Here is a 23,890-nt window from a genome sequence, read left to right as displayed (position 1 = left end):
ATGTTGATTTTTATTTTGTGCTGCCCTGGTTGCTGGGATATAGAATGAAGAAGATGTCATCCTGGCTGCTGAATGCTGTTTTGTTGGTGCTCTTGTGGCCAGGGCTACCCTGCACTTGTATGTTCTCGTTGCTGCAGGTCACCTTGTTTCCTCATTCTCTGGCTTACTGTGGTTAAGGTACACAGAGCAAACTGAGCTGATTTGAGGGAGTGCCTCCTTTTCTCCCATGTGAAACTCTGATCTCTTCCCGTAGCTTTCCCATCAGGTTGCTTTCCTAACACCAGCATTCATTTCTCAGTGACTGATGACACAGCATAGATGTGTGACACGCAATGCACCTCTGGCATGGGATGAGGAGCCAGCTGGAGTGACCAGGTCCCCCGGAGACAGGAGCAAGGGACCTTGATTGAGTTTGTTCTGATGTAGGAGGTCAGTGTAGCAGAGACTGCCCATTGTTCACTTACAACAACCTCCCTTCTTCTTTAGTCAGAAAACCCCCATTTTTAACTGGGCTTATGATTGCCAAGTCTTATGACACCTATGTGTGGTTGTAAGACCAAGTTCTATTATGTGAACAGAAGTTATAGGCACAACTTCTGGGTTGTGTGCCCTTAGCAGATGTGATTTTTACTCAGTTGCCTTTTTTCCTTTTCATAGGTTAGAATGTTGGTATGATGGCAAGAGCAACAGCAGCCATATATTATACTACAAAATAGAAGCTGCATACTGAAAATGGCAGAACAACAAAATCAAAAGAGCCTGTGTTTCTAGCACCATAGGAACATCATTATAGAAAGAGAAATAACTTATGATGTTCATAGTCAAATAATGAGAGTCAAAAAATTAATTGTATCTTGCAAAATAATTAGTATAGAGGATTTTTAATGTTCCCAACACAAAGATGTAAGTTTTTTTTAGGTGAGGCATGTTTTAATTTCCCTGACCTGATCATTACATTGTATATCTGTACTGAAATTTCAAACTGTACCCCTAAAAATATATGTCAAAAACAGACAGCACAATATCAACCATTACACAAGGGAGAAGTAAACCCTATTTTGCTTCAATTTCTGTTATTTTGATATGTGTTATAGCTGTTGTGTTCTAACTAATATAATGAGAACTAATATATGTGTTATAGCTGTTGTGTTCTAACTAATATAATTTTGTACCCTGTAAGATTGAACATTTCCACACATTAAAAAGAACTATTTGTTGAGGTGGTTGTAATTTAGTAGAATAAGCTAACATTGATGTTCACTAACTAGTTTGTTGTGGAGAGTGGTGATCTAAATCATGGCCTGTCTGACTCTAGTGGCTGTGTTTGCCCTGGGAGCCGACTGAGCTAAGATGCAGGTCAAGATGCCCCAGTTGCTATGGTTATACCAGCCAGGGGTGGCCACATGTGGTATTAGTGCAGGGCTTGAGTTCAGCACCTTCTCCAAGGGATAGTGAATTCTGAGCAAAAATACATGACCCTAATGTCTTGCCAGTCCAGCATCCTTCAGATTGCTTGCTTTGCTGAAACTTTCCCACAATTAACCTTTGGATGATGAAACCTATATAATAAACTTGCTGAGCTAGCTCAGAGTCAGTCAAGCCTCACCAAGGCTTGGCTACCCACCTGGTCCCAGCCTTTTCTCCCTATGTGTATCTATTTGTCTCTTCTTCATCTCCCCTCCCCACATAGTTCCTGTGTATTGGTATCTCCCTTAATTTTTAACAGCTGGGCTGAAAGAGATGAGAGAGTCACAGCAATTGGTTCCTGAACAGGAACATGAGAGGCTGAGGCAGTTTGTCATGCCGACATTATGATTGTTAGGCAGGTTATTAACCTCTTCATCTGTTATGATTTGGATATGAGGTATTCCTCTAAAACTGATAATGCAGGAATAGTCAGAGGTACGATGATGAGAGCTATTACCTAATCCATGGATTAATTCATAATTTGACAGGACTTACTAGGTGGTAACTATAGGCAGAGGGGGCATGGATGGAGGAGGTGGGTCACTAGGGGCTCACCTTGGAAGAGTTCATCTTCTCTGCAGCCCTTTCCCTTTTCTCTCTCTTTGCTTCCTGTCCTCCAGGGACAGAGAGGTATTCCTCTGCCATGCCTCTGCCATGATGTTCTGCCTCACCTGGGGCCCAGAGCAATGGAGTTGGCTGACCATGGACTGAACCCCTGAAACCATGAGTCAAAATAAATTTGTCTTCCTCTAAGTTGTTCTTGTTTTGGTTACAGTGACAATAAGCTGACTAACACAGAATCTCAGTTCTTTTCTTATAAAATAACAATCACAAAAGACAGAACAGTAGCAAGGTCTACATTTTATGAATTTGTATCTTGGGTTGGTGCCACAGATTGTTTGGATTAAGTGAAATGAGAGAGTTTTGGGTGAAGACAACACACATGTTAATATATCATTAAACTCTGTTTTATATATAATGAGTATTATCTCTTGATTTTTTTCCCATACTGATTTCTTGCTTACCTAAATGCTTTCAGGCATTGACCATTCCTGAGATTTTTCCATCCACACCTCTCAAAAAAAAAAATCAGGTCCCCAAATTAGCACATAATCGAAAATTAGTGAGTACACATTAATGGTGTCGCTGACTTTTAAGTGGATACCTCTGTTCACAGAATATTTTTATTTTGGTTTGAATTCATAAATAAATTAGTTCGACTCCAGAGATTTGTCAGGTGACTTATAAATATTTGCAGTAGAAACCCAAACTACAGTGGATCTCTCTAAGGACACATAACTGTGTGCATCGGCAATCCACTCATTTATTCAAATATGCGACTGATTTTGTTTGCAAACTCTACTTGAGAATGGTGGAAAAGCCACGTATTGTCTTTCAGTCATTGTAACACATTTTGAGTTGGTGGGCCCTCTGAATGGTCTCTGATATATTCTTGTTAGGTAGGCAGGGGTGGATTTTGAGGATTGACAGCTGTATCTCTAGAGAGCTATACCCCCAGCCCTTATTTTCTTAATACACCTGGTCCATGTCCTCTTGAGCCCTTCACATGTTTCAGTGGGTGCTTGGTCAAGTGAGTAGTCTGTTATGTGACTGGCTAAGATGTAAATCTGGAGCATTTCTAACCAATTCTCAGATGATTCTAGAGTCTTTAAAACTCGAATACCACATTTTTTTCTGTTAAAATGGCTGTTTTAATATAGGAGACACTGTATCCAAATATGTGCCAGAAATCTTCCAATACTCTATTCCAAAAATTAAAAAAATAGCCTTACTTATTCTCCCTGCTAATAGAGAGACCCCAAATTAAATATTAAATCAATGAAAGACGCTGAGGGTGGCTGGCTCCTCTCTTAAATGAAAATAAACACAGATCTAATTCCCAAAATAAGAGTTATTTGGAATTGTGATTCCAAAGTAAAGCAGAGATGAGCACTAGCCTTAAAAAAGAAAGTAAAAAATATTTTTAATTATGTTATATACATAACACAAAATTTACTATTTTAACCATTTTAAGTATACATTTCAGTGACATTAATATATTCACACCTTGTGCCATCATCACCACCATCCATTTCCAGAATTTGCTTCTCATCCCCAACAAAACTCCATACCCATTAAACAATAGCTCTTGTTCCTTCCTCCCTAAGTATGTGGTAAACTATTCTATTTTTTGCCTCTATAAATCTGCCTGTTCTAGGTATCTCATGTAAGTGAAGTCATCCTGTACGTGCACTGTTGTGTTTGGTTTATTTCATTTAGCATTAATGTTTTCAACTTGCATCCAAGTTGTTTCACATGTCAGAATTCCACTCCTTTTTAAAGTTAAAACATTTTTTTTTTTTGGTGGGGGCGGGTTCTAGGGATTGAACTCAGGGGCACTTGACCACTGAGCCACATCCCCAGCCCTATTTTGTATTTTATTTAGAGACAGGGTCTTACTGTATTGCTTAGCACTTCGCTTTCGCTGAGGCTGTCTTTGAACTCGCAATCCTCCCGCCTCAGCCTCCCAAGCTGCTGGGATTACAGGCGTGTGCCATTGCACTTGGCAAAAGTTAAATAATATTTTATTATGTATATATCATATTTTGTTTCTTTACCCATCCATGCATGGATACTTGAGTTGTTTTTTACCTTCTAACTATTATTTAATAATAATGCTATAAGTGTGGGTGTACAAGTTCTTGATTTGTTTTCAAAACAGCAGTTTTGACCTCCTATCTGGAGTGGGCACGTGTATTTCTCCTGGGGTAGATCAGCACACTGGGATTTGCCTGCAGTTTCTGTTGGAGCCTGAATGGAATTTTGGATGCTTCATTGGTGCCTAGACACAACAGCTGGTCCCTGGCACTGCTGTGAGAATGTTCACTGTGTACTGCCATCTCCTCACGTTGCAAGGAAGACCTTAAGGGATAGAGAGAACACCAGGGTGACATTGGGATGTATGTTCAGTGTGAGTTTGTGCAAATGAATTCGTCTGTTTCTGGATACGACATGTCACACCCAATATTCCTAGATCAGGTGGTGTGTGTGTGTGTTTGTGTGTGTGTGTGTGTGTGTGTGTGTGTGTGTGTGTGTATGTGACTCTATTCAATTTGCTGAATAGAGTCAGAGGTTGGACTTGGAGCTGGAGGTCATGACCTTCCATGCCCCAGAGCGGTAAGTGCTGTGTATGTGTTTGGCTGATAATCCTCCGTCTCTCAATGTTGGCTCCCTCTTGTAGGAGTAGAAGCTGATGACTTGAAGCTGTGTTGCAGAGAAGAATGCCTGAAGAATGTGGCCATTACTATAACTTCTGACAAATGCCATCATGAAGATTCTTACTTAGGTTATTTAGTTCCAAAGACATGGCTCGTAGGCCTGCTGTTTTCATCCTGACTGCCAATGAAGTTTAGAATCAGTGTCAACATGGACACCGCTGCATGGCTTCCAAGTCTCTTCTGTGGATCCTGCAGTCTGAGAGGTCAGAGTCCAGGGTGATGGGCTTTTGACTGTCTCTAAATATCAGACAAAGTCAGATCAGGACGGCACAGGCAGGTGTTCTCGTCTGTCCTTGGTTTGGGGCTCTGTCCCTTTGAGTTTTAATCATCAAGTACACATTCAGATCCTTTTATGTGGTGTGGTTTTAAACTTTCTGCTTTTACTGCTTTCTAGACTTATAAAAGGACTTAATTAGATACACACACACAAAAAAAATACATGGAGCTCTGTTAAGGAAAAAAACAACAACAATCTAGGATTTACATTTAAAATTTTGGTTAACTGTAGAAATAAGTTTATGGGATAGAGTAGCTCCAAATCCACTGAACAGAGTCCAATTTTGCTCTGTTTATTGGATTTCTTAGAAAAAAAACCCTAATTCTATGTCTTCTGCTTTTTTTAACTGAAAAAAATATGTATATATATAAAAGCTTATTGCTTTAGCCTAGGAAACTGAGCTTGGAGAAAAGCTTATGTGGTGCCACTTCACTGGGAGGAAGCACGCCAAGGTAGCCAGGGTGGGGGAAAGAGGCTGCCGTGGTAGGGCAGGATGGAGGCTGACCAAGGTGGAGCGCAACTTCAGTCTATAGGTCCTTGGCTGCTGCTTCACAGATGCTGGGAGCCAGTTGCTGGGTCCAGAGTGTGGCTCCAGGTAAGATATGCAGAAACACTTTACTCCGAGCATTCCATCCTGGGGATAAACCAAGAAGTAAGTTGTTGGCTCTTTCCCATCTCCTGTCCTCCCATAGCTGGAGTTCACCCCACAGGGTGTTGCTGACCCTATTCCTTAACCCCTTGGTGGTTTCCAGAGAAGTTAGATCCCACATATGGCACTTTGTCTGAAATAGTGGGAGGAGCCAGAGGCTGGCCATTTGCCTCACCTGGTGGGACCAGTTTGTCACAATGGCAGCAGATGGGGAGGGCAAGCAACAGAGGGCTGGAAGAGAGTTGAAGCTAGAGAAACTGAGGCAGCCCACAAGCTGGGTTTGAAAGGATGTGGTAAAAATTCAAGCAATACAAAAGGTCTACAATAAGTACGTTTCCCTTCCAGTCATTTTTAGTATATTCACAGATTGTCAATCATGACCATTATGCGGTTTCAGAACAGATTCATAATTCCCACAAGGAACCCTATATCCATAAATAGACCCCTCCCCATTTCTCTACCTTCCTCATGATCCTCATAAATCAATATTCTACTTACGTTTCTGTGGATTTGCACATTTGCCTATATTGGTCGCTGCATGTAAATGGTGTCTGCAATGTGTGTCTTTCTGTACCTGGCTTCTTTCACTGTGCATAATGTTTTCAAAGTTCGCCCTTGTTGTAGCATGGGTCAATACTTCATTCCTTTATTTCTCTTTCTTGCCCTTATCAATTTTTTAAAATGTTTTTATTTGTACATTATAGGTATACATAATGGTGGGGTTTTGACATATTTATACGTGTATGTAAATGGAACTCACTCCATTTCAATCCCCAGGGCTTCCTCTTTCCATCCTCCCTCCCCCATTCCCTTTCCTCTACTCTACTGGTCTTCCTTTTATTTCATTATTGATTTTTTAATTGGTGCATTATAGATTCCTGTAAACGTGGAATTCGTTGTCATAGATTCATGCAGTCACATAGCATAATTTGACCAGTAGCATCCGGAGGTTCCTCCCCTTCCCCATCCCTCCTCCCTTCCTCTTGATTCCCTTCCTCTACTTCATTGTTCACCCTTTCATTTTCATGGGATTTCCTTTTTGCACGTTACTTATTTCTCTCTAGTTTCTGCATATGAGAAAAAACATTCAACTTTGACTTTCTGAGTCTGGCTTAATTCACTTAGGATGATGTTCTTCATTTTTATCTATTTATCAACAAATGACATTTTGTTCTTCTTAATGGCTGAGTAAAATTTCATTGTGCATGTATACCACATTTTCTTAATCCGTTTGTCCGTTAATGGGCACCTTTATTTCATTTTTTTATTGTGCTAAAATATACATAACATAGTTATCATTTTAACCATTGGTAGGTATGTAGGTCAGTGTCACTAAATAGATTCAGTGTTCTATGCCCATTGCTACCATTCTTCTCCACAACTTTCTCATTTTCCCAAACTGATATTTGTGTTCATGAAATACTAACTCCTTTACCTAACTTCCCCAGTCCCTGGTAACCACCATTTTATTTTTTGTCTCTATGAATTTGACCACTCTGATATCTCATATATATGGAATCATATAATATTTATCCTTCTGTGTCTGTATTTCACGTAGCATAATGTTTTCAAGATCCATCTATTTTTGACATACATCAGTATTTTATTAATTTTATGGCTTAATCAATTTATCTGTTAATGGACACTTGGATTAATTCCACTTTTTTGGTATTGTGAATAATATTTCTATGTACATTAATGTTACTAGTGTAAGATATGGTAGTTCTATTTCTTTTTTAAGCACACCATGCTGTTTTCCATAGTGACTGTGATATTTCACATTTCCACCAGTATCACACAAGGGTTCCAATTTCTCCACATCCTCACCAATTCTTGTTATTTTTTGGTCTTGTTATAGTAGCTAATTCTAATGGATGTGAAGCAATATCTCATTTTTTTCATTTCTCTAATAATGAATTATGTTGAATATCTTTACATGTGCTTATTGGCTATTGGTATATCTTTTTTCGAGACATGTCTATGTAAGTCTTTTGCCCATTTTGTTATCAAATTGTTTAATTTTGTTGTTGAGTTAAAACAAATATTTTTTTTAAAGTCTGTATTCCCAGCATTGCTGAGGGTCTTCAGTTTACCGTATTTGAAATTTTCCACTTTTCTCTTGATATCCTCCTTGGGTCTTAGTCTGTTTCAGGCTTCATAACAAAATACCACAGGCTGGGTAATTTATGAGCAACAGAAATTTATTTCTTACAGTTCTAGAGGCTGGGAAGTCCAAGACGAAGAGACGAGGCAGACTCCATGTCTGGTGAAGGCTCACTTTCCACTTTTAAAATGAACCTCGTTGCTGTGTCCTCAATATGGCAGAAGGGAAAAAGAGCTCTGCTGCACTTTTGTATGAAGTTGTTAATCCCACTCAGGTGACTTTCATGACTTAGTCACCTCCTCAAGTTCCCACTGTTTAATGCCATCACACTGGTGATTAAGTTTCAGCTTATGAAGTTTAGGGCAACATACTCAGGCCATAGCACATTTAGAACTTGCACTGATGCTCTAAGAAAAATATCTTGGTTAGAGTCATGCAGAGCTCTCTTCTGCCTGTTCTCAATCTTATGAAACACTAGGTGACTCTTCTTATTAAACCTTTCAATTTTTATGAATTCAGGATGTGTGTGTGTGTGTGTGTGTGTCTGTCTGTCTGTCTGTATGTATGTATTGTTGTTGTTGTTTGTTTTGATGGTGCAAAGATTGAACTCAGGACTTTGTGCATGTTAGCAAGGTCTTTACCATTGAGCTATCCTTAGTGCAGGACTTATTTCTTATGTAAGGTCTTTTTTTTTTTGGTACTGGGACTTGGACCTAAGGGTATTTTACCACTGAGCTACGTCCCTCGGTCCTTTTTATTTTTTATTTTGAGATAGGGTCTTGCTAAGTTGTCTTACTAAGTTGCTGAGGCCAGCCCCTGAACTTGTAATTCTCCTGCCTGTTGTTGGGATTACAGGCATGCACCACTGTGCTTGGCTTATGAAAGATGATTCTGAATTAATATAGGCCCTCCATATTTACAGTCAAGTTGATGCTTCTAGAATTCACTTCTATGATCATTCTTTTCATTTTGTCTTTGTTCTTTTCCCCTTTAATCAGTTTGTGTGATAGCTGAAGGGACATAGAACTTAAATGAGCATCCACTTGAGAAAATAACTTGCCATTAAAAAAAATTATAGTTATCTTATAGGTGTGAAATAGTATTTCAATATGGGTTTGATTTACATTTCTCTAATAACTGATGATGTTGAATTTCTTTTCATATGCTTATTTATTTTCTTTGGAGTGGAGAATGTCTATTCAAATCCATTGCCAATTTCTAATAGGGTTATTTGTCTTTCTGTTGTTGAACTGTGAGTTCTCTTTACATATACTGAATACAAATCCCTTATAAGATATATGACTTGAAAATATTCCCTTCTATTCTGTGGGTTACCCTTTCTCTCTCTTAATGGTGCCCTTTGAAGCACAGAAGTTTTTAATTTTGATGACGTCCAAGTTATTTAGTTTGTCTTTGTCACTTGTGCTTTTGGTACTAGATCCAATAAATTATTGCCTAATCTAAGATCATGAAAATTTATATCTATATTTTCTTGTAAGAGTGTTATGCTCTTGGCTGGTCCCTTTAGGTGTATGATTCTTTTGAGTTAATTTTCTAGGATATGAGGTTGGGGTGAAATTAAAACAATTTTCACAAAACAAAAAGTTTTAAAAATTACATCTGAGCAGTATCATTGTTCCTTTAGTTTGGCTCACTTTCCTTCAGTAGAGATTTGTTCACTCATTCATTCAATGTGTAGTGATTGAGTGACTGCTTTGTGCCAGGTTCAAGTACACAGTGCAAATAAAGAGGAAATAAAGAGTAGTTTCTATTTCCTATAAGCTAACAGCAGAGGAGTAAAAAGAAAAAAATAAACGACTACTGCTACTATGTCAATAGGAGAGATACATTCAGCTTGGGTTTGGCTAAGATAATGTTTTTCTGGAAAAATGATAAGTAACTCAAGCATGGAAGTAGGAGGTCAACTGTATTGGGTGGACACATGTGGTAAGGGAGGGGGACGATCCAGGTGGGGTGAAGGCACATGCAAAGAGTCACAGAGCCCATGAGCAAGCCTGATGTATTTGCAGACATGAACATGAAGCTGTTACCTTGCAAAGCATCATACTGGGAAATCATAACACGATTCTGGAAGCAAAAAGTGAAGATGATCAAATCTTGTTCAGGGACACTATCACCCAAGTGAGAAGTTATGACAGAGTCCACTAAATCAGAGGTATGAAAATAAAGTGGGAGGTAGAGAGTCCACTAAATCAGAGGTATGGAAATAAAGTGGGAGGTAGATTCAAAGGATAACACACACACACACACACACACACACACACACACACACACACATCCAGGGAAGTAGAATCGATTGGTGATTGATTACATTTTGGATAGTGAAAAAGAGATGCCTTTGGGGAACTAGGGGGGATTGTGTGGTTCATGAACAGGATGAATTCAGTTAGGGATCTAAATGTGGATTTTAAGCATCTTTCTTGAATCAGATTCAAAATTTTCAAAAGGCTTCCAAGAAGGTTAAGTGTTCTATTCTTTCTTTAAAGCCCAATTCAATTTCTTCCAGTTGAATTCTTAACTAGGAGAGTTATTAACATTTCACTGAATCAGGCTGTATTTTTCCCTCCTCCCTTTCTTCCTCCCTTCTTTGGCTCTGATTCCCTCCTCCCCTTTTTCTTTTCCAACATTTCTGCAAATTTATGTTGAACTAAACTGTTGCTGGTTGGAGAAAGAAAGAACCCAGGAGTCCTGGCTCTTGGCGCTGGTTTTCCCATTGCCTACTGTGTGGAGATTCCTCCTTTTGGTTGAAAAACTCGCCAGCTCTCAATGGATGCAGAAAAACTTGCTTTCCTATTGGCTCCTGGTAAGAGCATTGCATGGAACCAACAGATGCCTCCCAAGGAGGAAATGTTGCTTGTTAGAATAGGAAATGCAGATAATGGGCATGCTTCCTTTAATCTGCCAACACTAGGCCACCATTGAGTGCAGCTTTTTCTCAGTGCAGCTGTGGCTCCCGGCACTAAGAGCCTGTTCTTTGGGAATTAGAAACACATTGGGAATTAGAAGCTGATGGCTGAAGACAATCCAATTGCACACGCCATCTCAGGGGCTCTTCCTACTGCATTGTTTGGTTTGTGGGGTTGTCAGAGTGTAGAGTGAGCCTGCTTTTTACTGATGCTTTTCCTTTGCTGTGACCCAGCATAACTTCTCATCTGGGTGATAGTGTCCCTGAACAAGATTTGTTCACTTTTACTTTTTTTTTGCTTGCAGAATCGTATTATGATTTCCCAGTATGATGCTTTGCAGGGCACTTGTATGACAGGTCCAGGAAACCCAAGGGGAGTCTGAGAATCAGTGTGTAGCCCTCTCCTTCACCAGCACATCAGCTCTGCGAGGATAGGGGAGTCAAATTTATTTCTGTTTCCCATAGTACTTAGCATAGTGTTCTTCCAGGAGAGTTAGTTCAAACGGATTCACCTGAGTAGCTGTGTTCTGAGCGGGCAGCAGATTGGCAACACCCTTGAGCCCCTCTTCCTCAGCTAATTCTCGCGTGAACTGATGGGGCTTGGAGGGTACACGGAAGCCATGACTTCCCAGTGTCTCCAGGGAGAACAGGTTCCGGATTTTCTTGAGTCCTCAGGAGAGAATTGAGGGACAAGCAGAAAACCAGAGTGTTTGCCTCTGTTGAGGCTAGGGGTAGACACTGACCTTTCCTGGTTCCCCAAGGAAAGAATTCTGAAGCAGAATTATTGCTGATTTGATATTACCCCAATGACCCTGAAGACCCCATAAGAAAAAGCTCCCTTCCCTGAGTCTCATTCGAGTGGTCCTTGGTTGTGGACTGGTTTTCTGGCTTTGCTTGCTCACCGTGGTCCACCTTCAACCCATCATTGGTTGGCTCCTGTACCAGAGCCCCCAACAGCCTGGCTTATCTGTCTGAAGGGTTGAGGCAGATGCAAAATCATGAAGAGGAAAAGAACCAGTCACTGGACACAAAAGCCAAGCAGGACGTCTGGCTCTCTCCAAGCTAAGTTCTTTCCGCAGACAAGGTAAGAAGGCACTTGAACAAAATAATCATGAGAATTGTTAAGGAGATGAAATTAGAGCTGTAAAAGGCTTTCTGAAACTGAAGAACTATGGTTTTTAAAGAAATTCAACAGATGCATTTTGAGTGCTTATTACTACCAAAAAAAACAAGCCCCAAACAACCACCACCACCCCCACTTTATGCTGAGTACTATCAGTACAAAGAAGAGAGAAACCGTCCCTTTTCTCAAGGAGTTTATAATCTATTGAAAAAGACAGGACTAACTAGACATGGTACAAAGGAGGAGGATGTAAAAGCTTATATGAAGTAGGAATGAAGTGTCTTTTCATACACAAGGGGATCTGTTAATTAAAATCGGCAGAAAATTTTTTAGGCACAGAAAATGCTGTTTTAGTTCAGCTCCAAGAGATGACAGTGGTCTCAGCAGGGTCAAGGAGAGGAGACTGGCTGGGCAGTGAGTTCTTAGGTGAGGCTGGGAAGATGGCATGGGTCTGTAGCTGGAGAGTGGTTTTGTTCCACAGGTGGAGAAGTAGCATGGCAGAGCTAGCTTCAGGCAGGCTTAGGTTTCAAGGCCATTAGATCTGTCTCAGCTGTGTGACCTTCTGTAATGGCTAGAGGGGGCTTCATCTTGTGAGGGGCAGTGGTGATGGGGGCTTCCTGGAGGAAGGGGATTTTAGCTGAGGAAAGTGAGCAGAGAGGAATCCCAGGGTGGTAGATGCTGACAAGCTGCCCAGTACCTTTCTTAGGGATGAAGGGACTTAACTCTTCTGGCTGTGGGATATGCTACCACACCTCTGCCATACCGCTGGTACCTGCTTCAGGTGAAGAGAATGACTTCACCTAAGTTCACCCACTTCCTTCCATACCCTGACTGACAGGGCTGGACTTATAGGCTTGGGCCTTTTGCTCAACTTGAACAGGCTCTGAAGTCTTTCTTGGCCCCCAAGCTCCCAGGGGGCAGTTGAAGTCCTATTGGGATTGCACCCCAGCCCATCCTTTCCACTCCTTACTCCCTCCCCGTCTCAGGTGCTGGCCCAGAGCACTCCTAGTAGATATCTGCATGCCAATTTGTTTCAGTCTACTTCCTGGGGAGTGCAACCCGTGATATGCAGATAATGACCTGTAACTTTGCACTATAGCAGAGTCTGTGTGACTCAGCCCACACCTAGGTGTTGTGTGGTGAGAGGGCCAAGGTCAACACAGAAGGTGGAAGAATATCCAAGAGCCCACTAATGCTCTGTTATAGGACCTGTCCCTGTCATGTCTACCTACTTCCTTAACATCCTTGTGTGGGAGGGACTTTTTTTTTAATGCTAGGTGAGTTAGGTTGAAGAGTGTGTGTGTTTGTGGGACAGGAGATGCAGCATGTGGGAGGACCCTGGAGTGGAGGCAGCCAACCTCCACATTCCTTTGTGGTGCCCATTAGGTGGTGGAGGAGGCAGGTGTGGGGAAGGAGAACTGGGGGTGGGTGTTGGCGGAGGGTGAGGCACAGTGCTGAGCTGGAAGGAGAATCAGAGTCCCAGAAGGACACTTAATTGGCCTCAATCTTTTAAAAGCCTGTGCCTCTTTTTGATGGATATAAAAATATTATGCACTGTTATAAATGTGAGAATATTTTCATTTAAATCATTTTTTTTTCTCTAAGGTTTGTTGTTTTTTAAAATTATGTGTAGATAAGGTATACTACACGGTATAAGATCCATTATAAGACATATTATGGTTTCTATTGTGAAACAAATGAACATATCAGGTTAAAACATTGAAACAGGTTAAATAAACAGGACCACTGTAAGAAAAATTCATGCTTGAAAGGATCACAGATGTGCAGGATGGAGAGTCTAACTTCTACAAGTCCCACCACGAGAGATGATTCCATTGGAATGTATTTTCTGTAGTTTGTATTATGTATGAAACCAGTTATTCTTAATTCCACTTTATTAATGTAAAATGAATATTTAAAGCTGAGACCCCCCCTTACTGGAGTTTACTCTCTTCTTAATATCAAGAACAGTAGTAGGAGGCTGTGTCCAAGTAAAGTTGGGAAGTCTGGGTGGTTGGTCTGCGGAGATCCTCTTAGTGCTGAGCAGCAGCTGGGAACTTGGGGACCCCAGGGACAGTTTTGCGCACCAGTGACAGGAGGGCACAGTCTGATGGAACATGTCAGGCCTGCCTGGTTTGCCTGTGGTTGAACAGACCAGCACTCCAGGTTACCAGGGTGTTCAGTGACTGACCAGGGCCTGCTCTTTGCCCCGGCCCTAATGACTTCTCATGGCCAGGTGTTGGCTAGGTGAAAATCCAAGACCCAGCAGCAGGGATGGCCCCCACGGTGGGGTGACCATTCCTCTTTAAACACCCAGAATCTTATTAATAGAAAGAGCCAGATCTAGTCCTCAGAATGTGTGTGTGTGTGTGTGTGTGTGTGTGTGTGTGTGTGTGTTGGGGGTGGCCTGGGGTGGCTGTACCCTGTTTCTTCTCATTTCTAGAACACAGCAAAGAAGCTGGTCCACGTCTTGAATTAGGATTGAAAGACCTTTTGAGAAGTAGAGGCGTTTTTACCTTTTTGGTCTCCTAGGGCCTACAGGCTTAGAGCTCAGTGGTGACATTCCTATCAAGTCTTGGCAGCAGCAGTTGGTGAGGCCAGACTGGGGGCAGGAGACCAGTTTGGGTGTGCCTGTGAGCCCCTAACTATTGGCACCGAGTTGCTGAATTAAAATGGTGGCAGAGGGAATGGAAAAGAGGGATCACTGGAGACACACAGTGTGGGAGGTGACTATGGCTTGGACAGAGACAAGTCCGGTTTCAGCCCTGAGGGCATGGTGGCTGATAATGCCTTTAAAAGAAACTGGGAAGTCAGTTCTCACAAACCCTATGAGACAGGCTTCAAAAATAGATGTGGTTTCAAATTCTAGCCCTATTATAACTGGCTGTGTAGGTGCCACTGGACATACGAGTCACACCATGGAGTCTGATTTAACTGATTTTCATTTTTTAATTTGTAAAATCTGGGATAGTGATAATTATCTTATAGAATTATTTATTATAAAGAATAAATGAAATGAGAAAACATCCCAAGGCATTTACAAGCGACTGGCAGTCAGCATTCGGTCAAAGGCAGCAGCTGGATAGAGTGTGGTTATTGCTATTTACGAGGTTGTAGCTGAAGCTGGGCCTGCAGAGGAGACAGTTCCAGCTAAGTGGCTCAGGGAGGCGTCAGAGTGTGTGCTGGTGTCTACTGGGATCTGTGGTCTTTTAGATGAGAAGGTCTCTGAAGCCCAGAATTGAGACAGTTTGTAAAACTGTTTCTTATTTCTTTTTCAGAATTAGATACAAAGGACAAGTGTGAACACTACTGATAATCTCTTTTATATATAAGCTTGAAATCATGTTCTTCCTCTTATTACTATTTTAATAGCTGAGATGGTGGGAGTACCAGGGATTACACTCAGGGGCACTCAATCTCTGAGCCATATCCCCAGCCCTATTTTGTATTTTATTTAGAGACAGGATCTCACTGAGTTCTTAGTGCCTCACTGGTGCTGAGGCTGGCTTTGAACTCATGATTCTCCTGCCTCAGCCTCCAGAGTTGATGGGATTACAGGCTTGCACTACCATGCCTGAAATACCTGAGATTTTTAAAAAGGGGATTAGGGAACAATGACATTTATCATTTTCTTCACATGAAAAGTTTGACAATGTTATTAAGGATCCAGGCTCTTTCCAACTTTCTGCATCCCCATCTTTCTTGGGTTTTTGGTCTTATACTTGTTGCCTCATGGTTGGCTGCAAGATCACTGCCATACACCAGGCATCATGTCCACATTAAGACAGAAAAATAAGACAAAGCTGCAGCACCATCGAGTTCTCTGGTACCTATCCCTTTTAATCAGAAAAGCAAAGTTTTGTAGAAGACCCAGGTGAATTTCATTGGACAGAATTAGGTCACAAGGTCATGCCCCACGGGTTTAAAAAGCCTGGGAGGGCCAGTGTTTGCTAGAGAAGAACAGGAGGGCCTGATGATGGCTCCCTGCCCTAGCGGAAGATTTTTTAAGCAGTGGGGATTTTGGTAACTTAGGTCACTGCCTCCATCAAAATTCTATCATCAAACTGTAGATCAAAGAGCATCTCCATGGATGAATAGGTGTTTGCTCTCTGTTGTAGGGGACAGGAGGATTGAAAGACCTTTTGAGAAGTAGAGGTGTTTTTACCTTTTTGGTCTTCCAGGGCCTACAGGAGATTTAATTCCCCCTTTTCCTCTTTTGTTCCTTTATTTCTTCCTTTTAAAAACTTTTAATAAATAAGTAGAGGATCTCTCCAACTAGATAATAACTAAAAAATATTGGTGAATTTCAAGATTAAACTTTCTTGTTGCTTTTTAAATTCGTCTGAGTTTGGGAGCACCCTCAATTGCACAGGAAGTGGGAAGTACAGGAAGGAGGGCAAAGAAGTGCTTTTCCCCTGGAACAGGAAGGGGTCTGGGCTGTGGTGATTCCCAGATGTTCCTATTGAGCACTCAGGGCTGATGGCAAGTAAGGCCAGGCTCCTTCTTGTGAAGAAAAATGTTTTTTAACCCTTCATGATTTGGCTGAAGATAGCTTTAGCATTCACAGATATTTAGAGTAGTCTCATCAAATTCCTTGTTATAAAATGAATTATAAGAATTACATATATGATATGGGATTCAGTGACATTGGATTTAGTGACAAAGCAAGTGATTATAACAACCTCAAACACCTCTGTCACAATAAAAATAACCTCAGTGAAATTATTTTAATAATTTTATTTATTTAATTAGTTTAATAATTTATTAATAATTAAATATTATTTAATTAGTGAAATTAATTACAAATATTTTTTGAAGAAGAGGCAATTAAAAAAAACCTCAAGAAAAAAATCTGAAGATGGATGGTGGTGATGTTTGTAAAACAATGTGAAAGTACTTAATGTCACTGAATTATAACTTAAAAATGATAAATTTTGTTATGTCCATTTTTCCCCAGTAAAAAAAAAAATTGAAGGTATTCTTGTTGAGAGACCTGCTTAAATGAATGGTAAAACAATTTGTAAAGATAAGAACAAATAATAGCATGTAAGTAGGTGTTTCCTCTTCATGATACACACTGGGTACATATCTTGGCCACAGTGTTCTCTGAAATGGTGAAAAAAAATACATATATCCTTTCCTGCTGTTTGTGGAAAACTCTTGCCCCCTCCCCTCTCTCTCTCTCTATATATATATGACATTCCATTTACTTGATATATCTCAGATACCTCAGGTCCACCAGCTCTGAAGCTCAATTCCGTCTCCAGTTAACCTGTGAACACCTGCTCTTCCCTCCTCCTTCCCTGTTTGGGTAAGGGCATTAATAATGTGAACCCAACTGCTCAAGTCAGAAACTCAGATGCTGTTCTTGAATTCTACTTTTCCTTTATTCTCCACACCAAATCAGTCACGAATCAGCTTAATTGGATTTCCTCCGTGTTGCTTTTACCTGTCCCATTTTTCTCCACCCCATAGCCGCCACCCTGAGGTAAGTAAGGAATTAGGATCTCTCACTTAATAGGCTCCTAGCATCTATCCTGCCATCCCCCAATCTTAAATATGGTGGGTCCTCTCAAAGTGCAAAGAAACAGTTTTCTTAAGGTCAATGATCTGCTGGTCTTTTTGGATGTATGATCAAGTTGCTTAGCAAATTGATTTTACAAAGGCCATCAGCCATAAATTTGGAAAGATAGAATTTCTGCAAGTACCCCAGATTTTGTTCTCTTCCACAAAATAGTCAATATTCTCCTCCTGAAGTAGTGTGGACAATAAAAAGACAAAAGAATGGGGGGGGGGTTAGGTCCTCAGGGCATGTCGTGGTAAATGGCTCTCTTACATTAGTGCCAGCTGCCCCAGGACAGGATTGTTTGTTTTATTTACATACTCATTAACTAATAGCATTGATACACCACCTAAATGTGTTAGGGGTTGAGAAATGGGACAAAGCCTCAACCTGCAAGAAGCACACAGCCTTGGGTTGGAACAGAAAAATGGACGGCTGCATTTACAGAGTGGTGTGCTAAGGACAGGGTAAGGGGTATGGAATCACTGGTCAGGGGCATCCCTCACAGCATGGAAGGATGAAGGAAAGATTCCCAGGGCTTGGAAAGTAAAGACCTCAATTTAAGATATGTCTTCTCCATATCTGGTCCTTTTTCCATTTTAGCCAAGAATATAATCAATGTGGCAAGTCCCGGATTTTAAAAATCTCTTCTGTAAGTTGTATAACCCTAGCTACCAGTCAGGCTGAGCATCCTTTCATGTTTATGGACCCTGTGCATTTTTCTTTTCTTTTGTCTCTGTTGTCCTACTGTTTGTGGAAAACTCAGTATTCAAAGATAACTCTGGGACAGAAAGGGAACTTGTCTTTGCCCTTTGAAGGACTGATTTCCCAAATCCTACACACATCTGTGCATAAAAATAAGGACCAGGATGTTTTCCTAAAAGCTCCCTTGCTTCCTTCCAGGCTCTGCCTTCTCTCTAATTATCCAGCTTCCTCTTCTGGCCTGGTGGTCACTCGGGAAGGTCAGCAGGACATGATGGAATCAGTACGTGCAGACACCATTCTCATCCTTGACTGTGTTTTGTTGTTTTTCCCGTCAAAAGGGAGAAAAATCTACACAGATGGACAGAGGGAGTTATGTGTAGGCTTGCAAATGTGAGAACTGTCTGATAAAAGCAAAGTATTTGATTGTGCAAATCTTAAAAGAATGAGGTCCAATATCATATACGGTTTGAGAGAAGTGTCTATAGAGAAACTACTACATGCATCTGAGAATGACTCTCATTCATATAATTAGAAAATGCATTGCCTTCAACCTCACATGTCAGTCTTATCCCTATCAACTCCAAGGACCCAGCCTTTCTGCTAGCTGGCTTGATGGCAGTCAGGACTCTTCAACAGTGCTTTGTGTCTTTAATACCTGGTGGCCAGAAGATAGAGTCGAAGCTGACTGAAATGTAGGGGTCAGAACATCCAGGACTTGAAGCCAGAGGTCCCTGGCTAGGAGTTCTAATGCTGTTCCTACTCAGCTCTTCTGTGAAGCCATCTTCATCTCTCTGGGCCTTGCTTTTCTCATGTGCAAAATGGGAAAGACATTTCCTTGATCACTGAGTTATTATAAGCATGAAATACCACAAGAGTAAGTTGCTGTACAGATGTTAGGTTTGTATTCTTTTTCATTATTTTTTCTTTGCCTTACTACATCACACAAAATACCAAGAAGAGGGCCTTGAATATTAAATTGGCACTTAATACTTACACTTTGCTTGATTAACAAGAACAGTGGGTCCTTGGGAGAACCCCGTTGAGGACCACTTTAATTAGATCCCTAAATCCCTGACCAGCAACATCTGCTTCACCTGGCTGGTCAGCATGTTAGAAATGCAAATTCTCAGGCCCTCACAATCAGAAGCTCTGCCAGCAAGCAGGGGCTTCACAAGCTGTTTTTACCTCCAGGTGGTTCTAAAGTGTGTTAAAAGTTTTCAGCCAACCAAATTGTCTTTTTTTTTTTCCTTTTAAAAATGAGAATGCATTTACATTGTCAATAGTGTGATGGTCAAATAGAATGAGATTTGGTGAAAGACAAAGTGTTTAAATGATAAAACAGTCTCAGGAGGGTACCTTCAACCTGTCAGGTTTTCCTTAAAATAGTAAATAAGACATGTTTCAAGCAGAATTGTTTCCTGTTACTTATGGAAGAAAAGGAAAAGTTAAGCTTACTACAGGATGTGAGATAAGCAATCTGATGTCTACACTGCTCTAGAGCAGATAGGTTTATCTCCTTTTCTGTTTTTTTTCTCAATATTTACTAATCTCAGAATTCATAAACTTATGGTTGTTACACTGACTACTCAGTTCTGGAACATCTAGCAATGGCATTTTGTCATGCTATTATTTCTGATTAAATGTATTTTTATTTAAATCCAAGAATTATTTGTCTCTGTTCCTAGCCATAGCAATTAAACGTAATACTAGACTCATTAACACATCTGCATTATCAGCAAAAAACTCCCTCACTTCAGGAAATTCATTCCTCCAACCAAGAGTACAATCATTATGGCCAACCTTTCTCAGGCTTGTTTCTCATACCTTAATCTTTTGATTATGCAGTTTTTGTGATATTAATGAATAGTAGTATTCAGTATACATAATGAGTATTCTATATTATTGGATATTCCTAAGCCTTTTATGAGAGATGCATCAGTGATCACCAGTGTACCTTTTGATGATCATCAGGAGCTTTGAATGTTAATTGTCTGACACTTGATTTTTAGAGGACCCTATGTATTTATATAGACTACAAGTGATTCTATATGCACAGTGCAGTCCTTAGAGTAAGATGTGATGCTTTAATGACCAAAGGCTCATAGAACTTCATTTCTGTAAACTAAAAGCAGCATCAGGGCTGAGGTGTAGCTCCAGTGGTAGGGTAATTGTCTAGCATGCTGGATGCCCTGTGGCCAATCCCTAGTACATGTGTGTGAAGCATGTAATAAATGTTTAATGACAGAATAAGTAACAATTGCTAAAAATGGCGAGACTATTCATTGTAATAGTATCTATTATATGATGAGAGTCCACTATTTTGAACTTTTATAACAAAGTTCTTAGGCAGATATTATTGTTTCCATTTTACAGACACCAAAACAATTTTTAAAAGTATTCCACAATGGACACAGATACTTTAGTGCTCAGGCACTCAGTGTGGAAAGATGTGAAACGAAGTGCATGGTTGGTTTATGAAAGTGGCATCTGAGAAAGTGAATGCTGCATGCTTGAATTGAGGACTTCAGTAATCCGATTTTGTTAAATAGTTTGCATTAGTGAACTGCTTGTGGAAATATGTTTCTGACCTGGAGAGATGAAGGAGGAGCTGTGTGGTTAGGTGCAAAGCAGAGCTCAGGTTTTGGAGAGCTCTGAGGCATGAAACAGTGTGCTGATCACATGGACAGAGTTAAAGTTTCAGCAGAGTAACAAGAGGTTGGGATTGCTCCCTTTATAACCTTCTTTAGGTAATCTTTATAATGCTGAAACAAAAATAGATGAATTGTTATTAGACTGAGCAAACTAATGGAAACCCCAAAATATATTTTACTAGAATTTTTTTAGATTGGTAAATGCTATTTTGTGGAGAAAAAAGGAGACATGATTAGAAAACACAGAAAGATATTTCTATGCATAGACATTCTATTGGAAGAAAATTAATCCATAAAGCAAGAAAATGCTGGTGAATAGCAAAGTTGACACCCAAATGTCTCACATTATACATATCACAACAAACGAGGTGTAGATAACATCAAATCTTATTTTGAGGGGCTGGAGTTGTAGCTCAGTGGTAGAGCACTTGCCTAGCATGTGTGAGGCCCTGGTTTCAATCCTCAGCACCACATACAATAAATAAAACAAAGGTATTGTATCCATATACAACTAAAAGAGAATTTAAAAAAATAATACTGAGCACAGATATATCTCATTCTTTAGTGCCTTCTTGTGTGATATTACTATGTAAATTTTTGCTTAGTTTTAGAGAAAAACACATTTGATATCTATTTATCCTGTTGAATAATGTATGGACTTGAATGTTTCTAACCTCTGTTAACTTTTTTTTTTTTTAAAGAGAGAGTGAGAGAGGAGAGAGAGAGAGAGAGAATTTTTTTAATATTTATTTTTTAGTATTTGGCGGACACAACATCTTTGTTGGTATGTGGTGCTGAGGATTGAACCCGGGCCGCACACATGCCAGGCGAGCGCGCTACCGCTTGAGCCACATCCCCAGCCCCTCTGTTAACTTTTAATTTGATCCAATTATCTGCTGCAAAGCTGCTTTTTAAATGCCATCTCTGGTTGAGCTCAACAGATTCCCTCACCTGTTAGCTCTACAACAATGTTATAGGGTTTTAGCATCTTTCATCAATGTTCGAAGCAGCTACATGACCTTTGGGTACTTGCTCTACTGGTTGGACACTGTTGTCAAGAATATGAAGAAAGCTTCTTCTCACCTTTGCTTCTTTTACTGCACATATCTATCAGATTCTTTTGTAATGTGCCATAAATGACAAAAATGTGACACATACAATCCTGAAGCTGCAGACCCTCATTGCTTTTCCTTTGGCAAGTATCATCATGAATTCCACTGAATATTCAGTATTGTTCTTGACATTTTATGCACGAGTTTGGGACAAGGAGGGGAAAGGAAGGATTTGTACATCAGCACAATATTCTTCCACTGAATTCATCTCTGTCTCCATTCTTTTCAAGGACTGACATACTCTTTACCAAGTAAATGAACGGCTTTATTGATCCGTAACTGAATAAATCACCGGCCCTCACTTCCAAGTTAATTCTATTAATAGTTCATATAAGTCAGACTTGGGATACAAGAAAGTTTTGTGGAATATTGAGATACAATGTCAAAAGTACACCACAGAATTGGTCTAAACCTTTTTAGATCTTCTAGATGCCAATGTGCAATTTAATTCTGAGATTACGTTCAATACACACACACAAATTCATTTAGAGCATGCCTCTAACTCTGCCAAGATATCACTTAAATGCTTATCCTTCAGTAATATTTAGTACTTCATAAACTTCGAATCAAATATAAAATGCATAGTACCTAAGTCATGAAACTACAGAACTGTAAATACATGCTATTCAGAATTTTTAATAGACTGCTATAGTTCTGTCAGCTTGGCAAGTATTAAGGAGCTTATGAGAGTTATGGAAATGGATTCATTTGACCCAAACTGCTATCTTGTATTTCATGGCATCTGCCACATTTTCATGACCAACTCGTGACAATGCAGAATAATGCTAGCCAATATATAAAATGAGAAGGCACAAGATTTAGTCAGATCTGGAACTCCAATACAAGATTTCAACTTTTTGAATATGTGATCTTGGTCAAATCATTTAATGGCAGGAGAACTTCCACAGGGATGTTGTAAGAATCCAATGAGACCCTGACAGGGAAGTTCACTGTAAAGCAAAAGTCTCATATTCTGTACCAGAAATCACACATTAGCATCAGAGAGGGTAACTCTAGGTGTGAGAAAGGTATACTAAGCTCCACGGAGGAAAGGACATGCCCTAGCCTGCAGCATAATTAAGCTATGTACAAAGGCTTTGTTTCACTATACTTTTCAATGTGTTTGAGACACTAATAGGAATTTAAATCATTTTACCCTATTTTTATAGTTAGTAAGAACTAATATACAAAGCACTTACTCCTGCCAGGCACTGTACTGAGCACTTCAATAAGGTCATTTCCTCCCTTACAGATGAGGAAACCAGGGCATGAATTAGGGAAGGATCCATAAGCAAAAGGGACCACAGCCAGAATTCCATCCATGTTTACAGTGACTACTGAGCAATGCAGTATTCTGTATGTCGGCTCTTTTCTCCTCCTCTTGTAAATCAGATCCCTAGAGAGTCTACTCCAGAATACTGATGTCCTTTTCAGTACCTTTCCCAACCTTTTCAGAAGGCTGTTTTGTGCCTTCTTGCTTTAGGATTTGCTAGGAGACTGTTTCAGTTGATAAACCTGCTAACACCTGGAGGTAATAACTGCATTATTTATATGGGGGTCTCTAGAATCTTTGGGGGAGAGGGAAGTGCTGGTCCCACAGGTAATTCTCAAACCTGGAACAATTGAATGCAGTCTGAGGAACGGTTAGACAGGAGGGCAGCATATGCCACGTCTGCAGCCACCTACTGAGTTGGAAAGACCTGGCTCCACAACTTTCCAAAGCAGGGGAAGACTACAAATGGCACTCAGTGCCTGGGGAGCCTGCCTGCCACGACTCTTGAGAAATAGTTATTGCATGAAAAGGGCATGTAGAACAGTTTCCAGATTTCCCAACCACACAGACTTCTCCCCAGCTTTGGCTGCGGCCCTCAGAACGTGTGGTTTGGACTTGAATCTGGAATCGATACTCTCTCTAGCACCCTGTGCTTTCCCGGCCTACTTCAGAAGCCTGTGTTGTGCCCTCTTGCTTTAGGATTTGCTAGGAGACTGTTTAAGTTGATAAACCTGCTCAAACCTGGAGGTAATAACTGCATTA

This window comes from Urocitellus parryii, chromosome 7 (genome assembly GCF_045843805.1).
Source record: "Urocitellus parryii isolate mUroPar1 chromosome 7, mUroPar1.hap1, whole genome shotgun sequence".
NCBI lineage: Eukaryota > Metazoa > Chordata > Mammalia > Rodentia > Sciuridae > Urocitellus > Urocitellus parryii.
The sequence above is the reverse complement of the archived record's forward strand: the minus strand, read 5'-3'. Positions refer to the sequence as shown.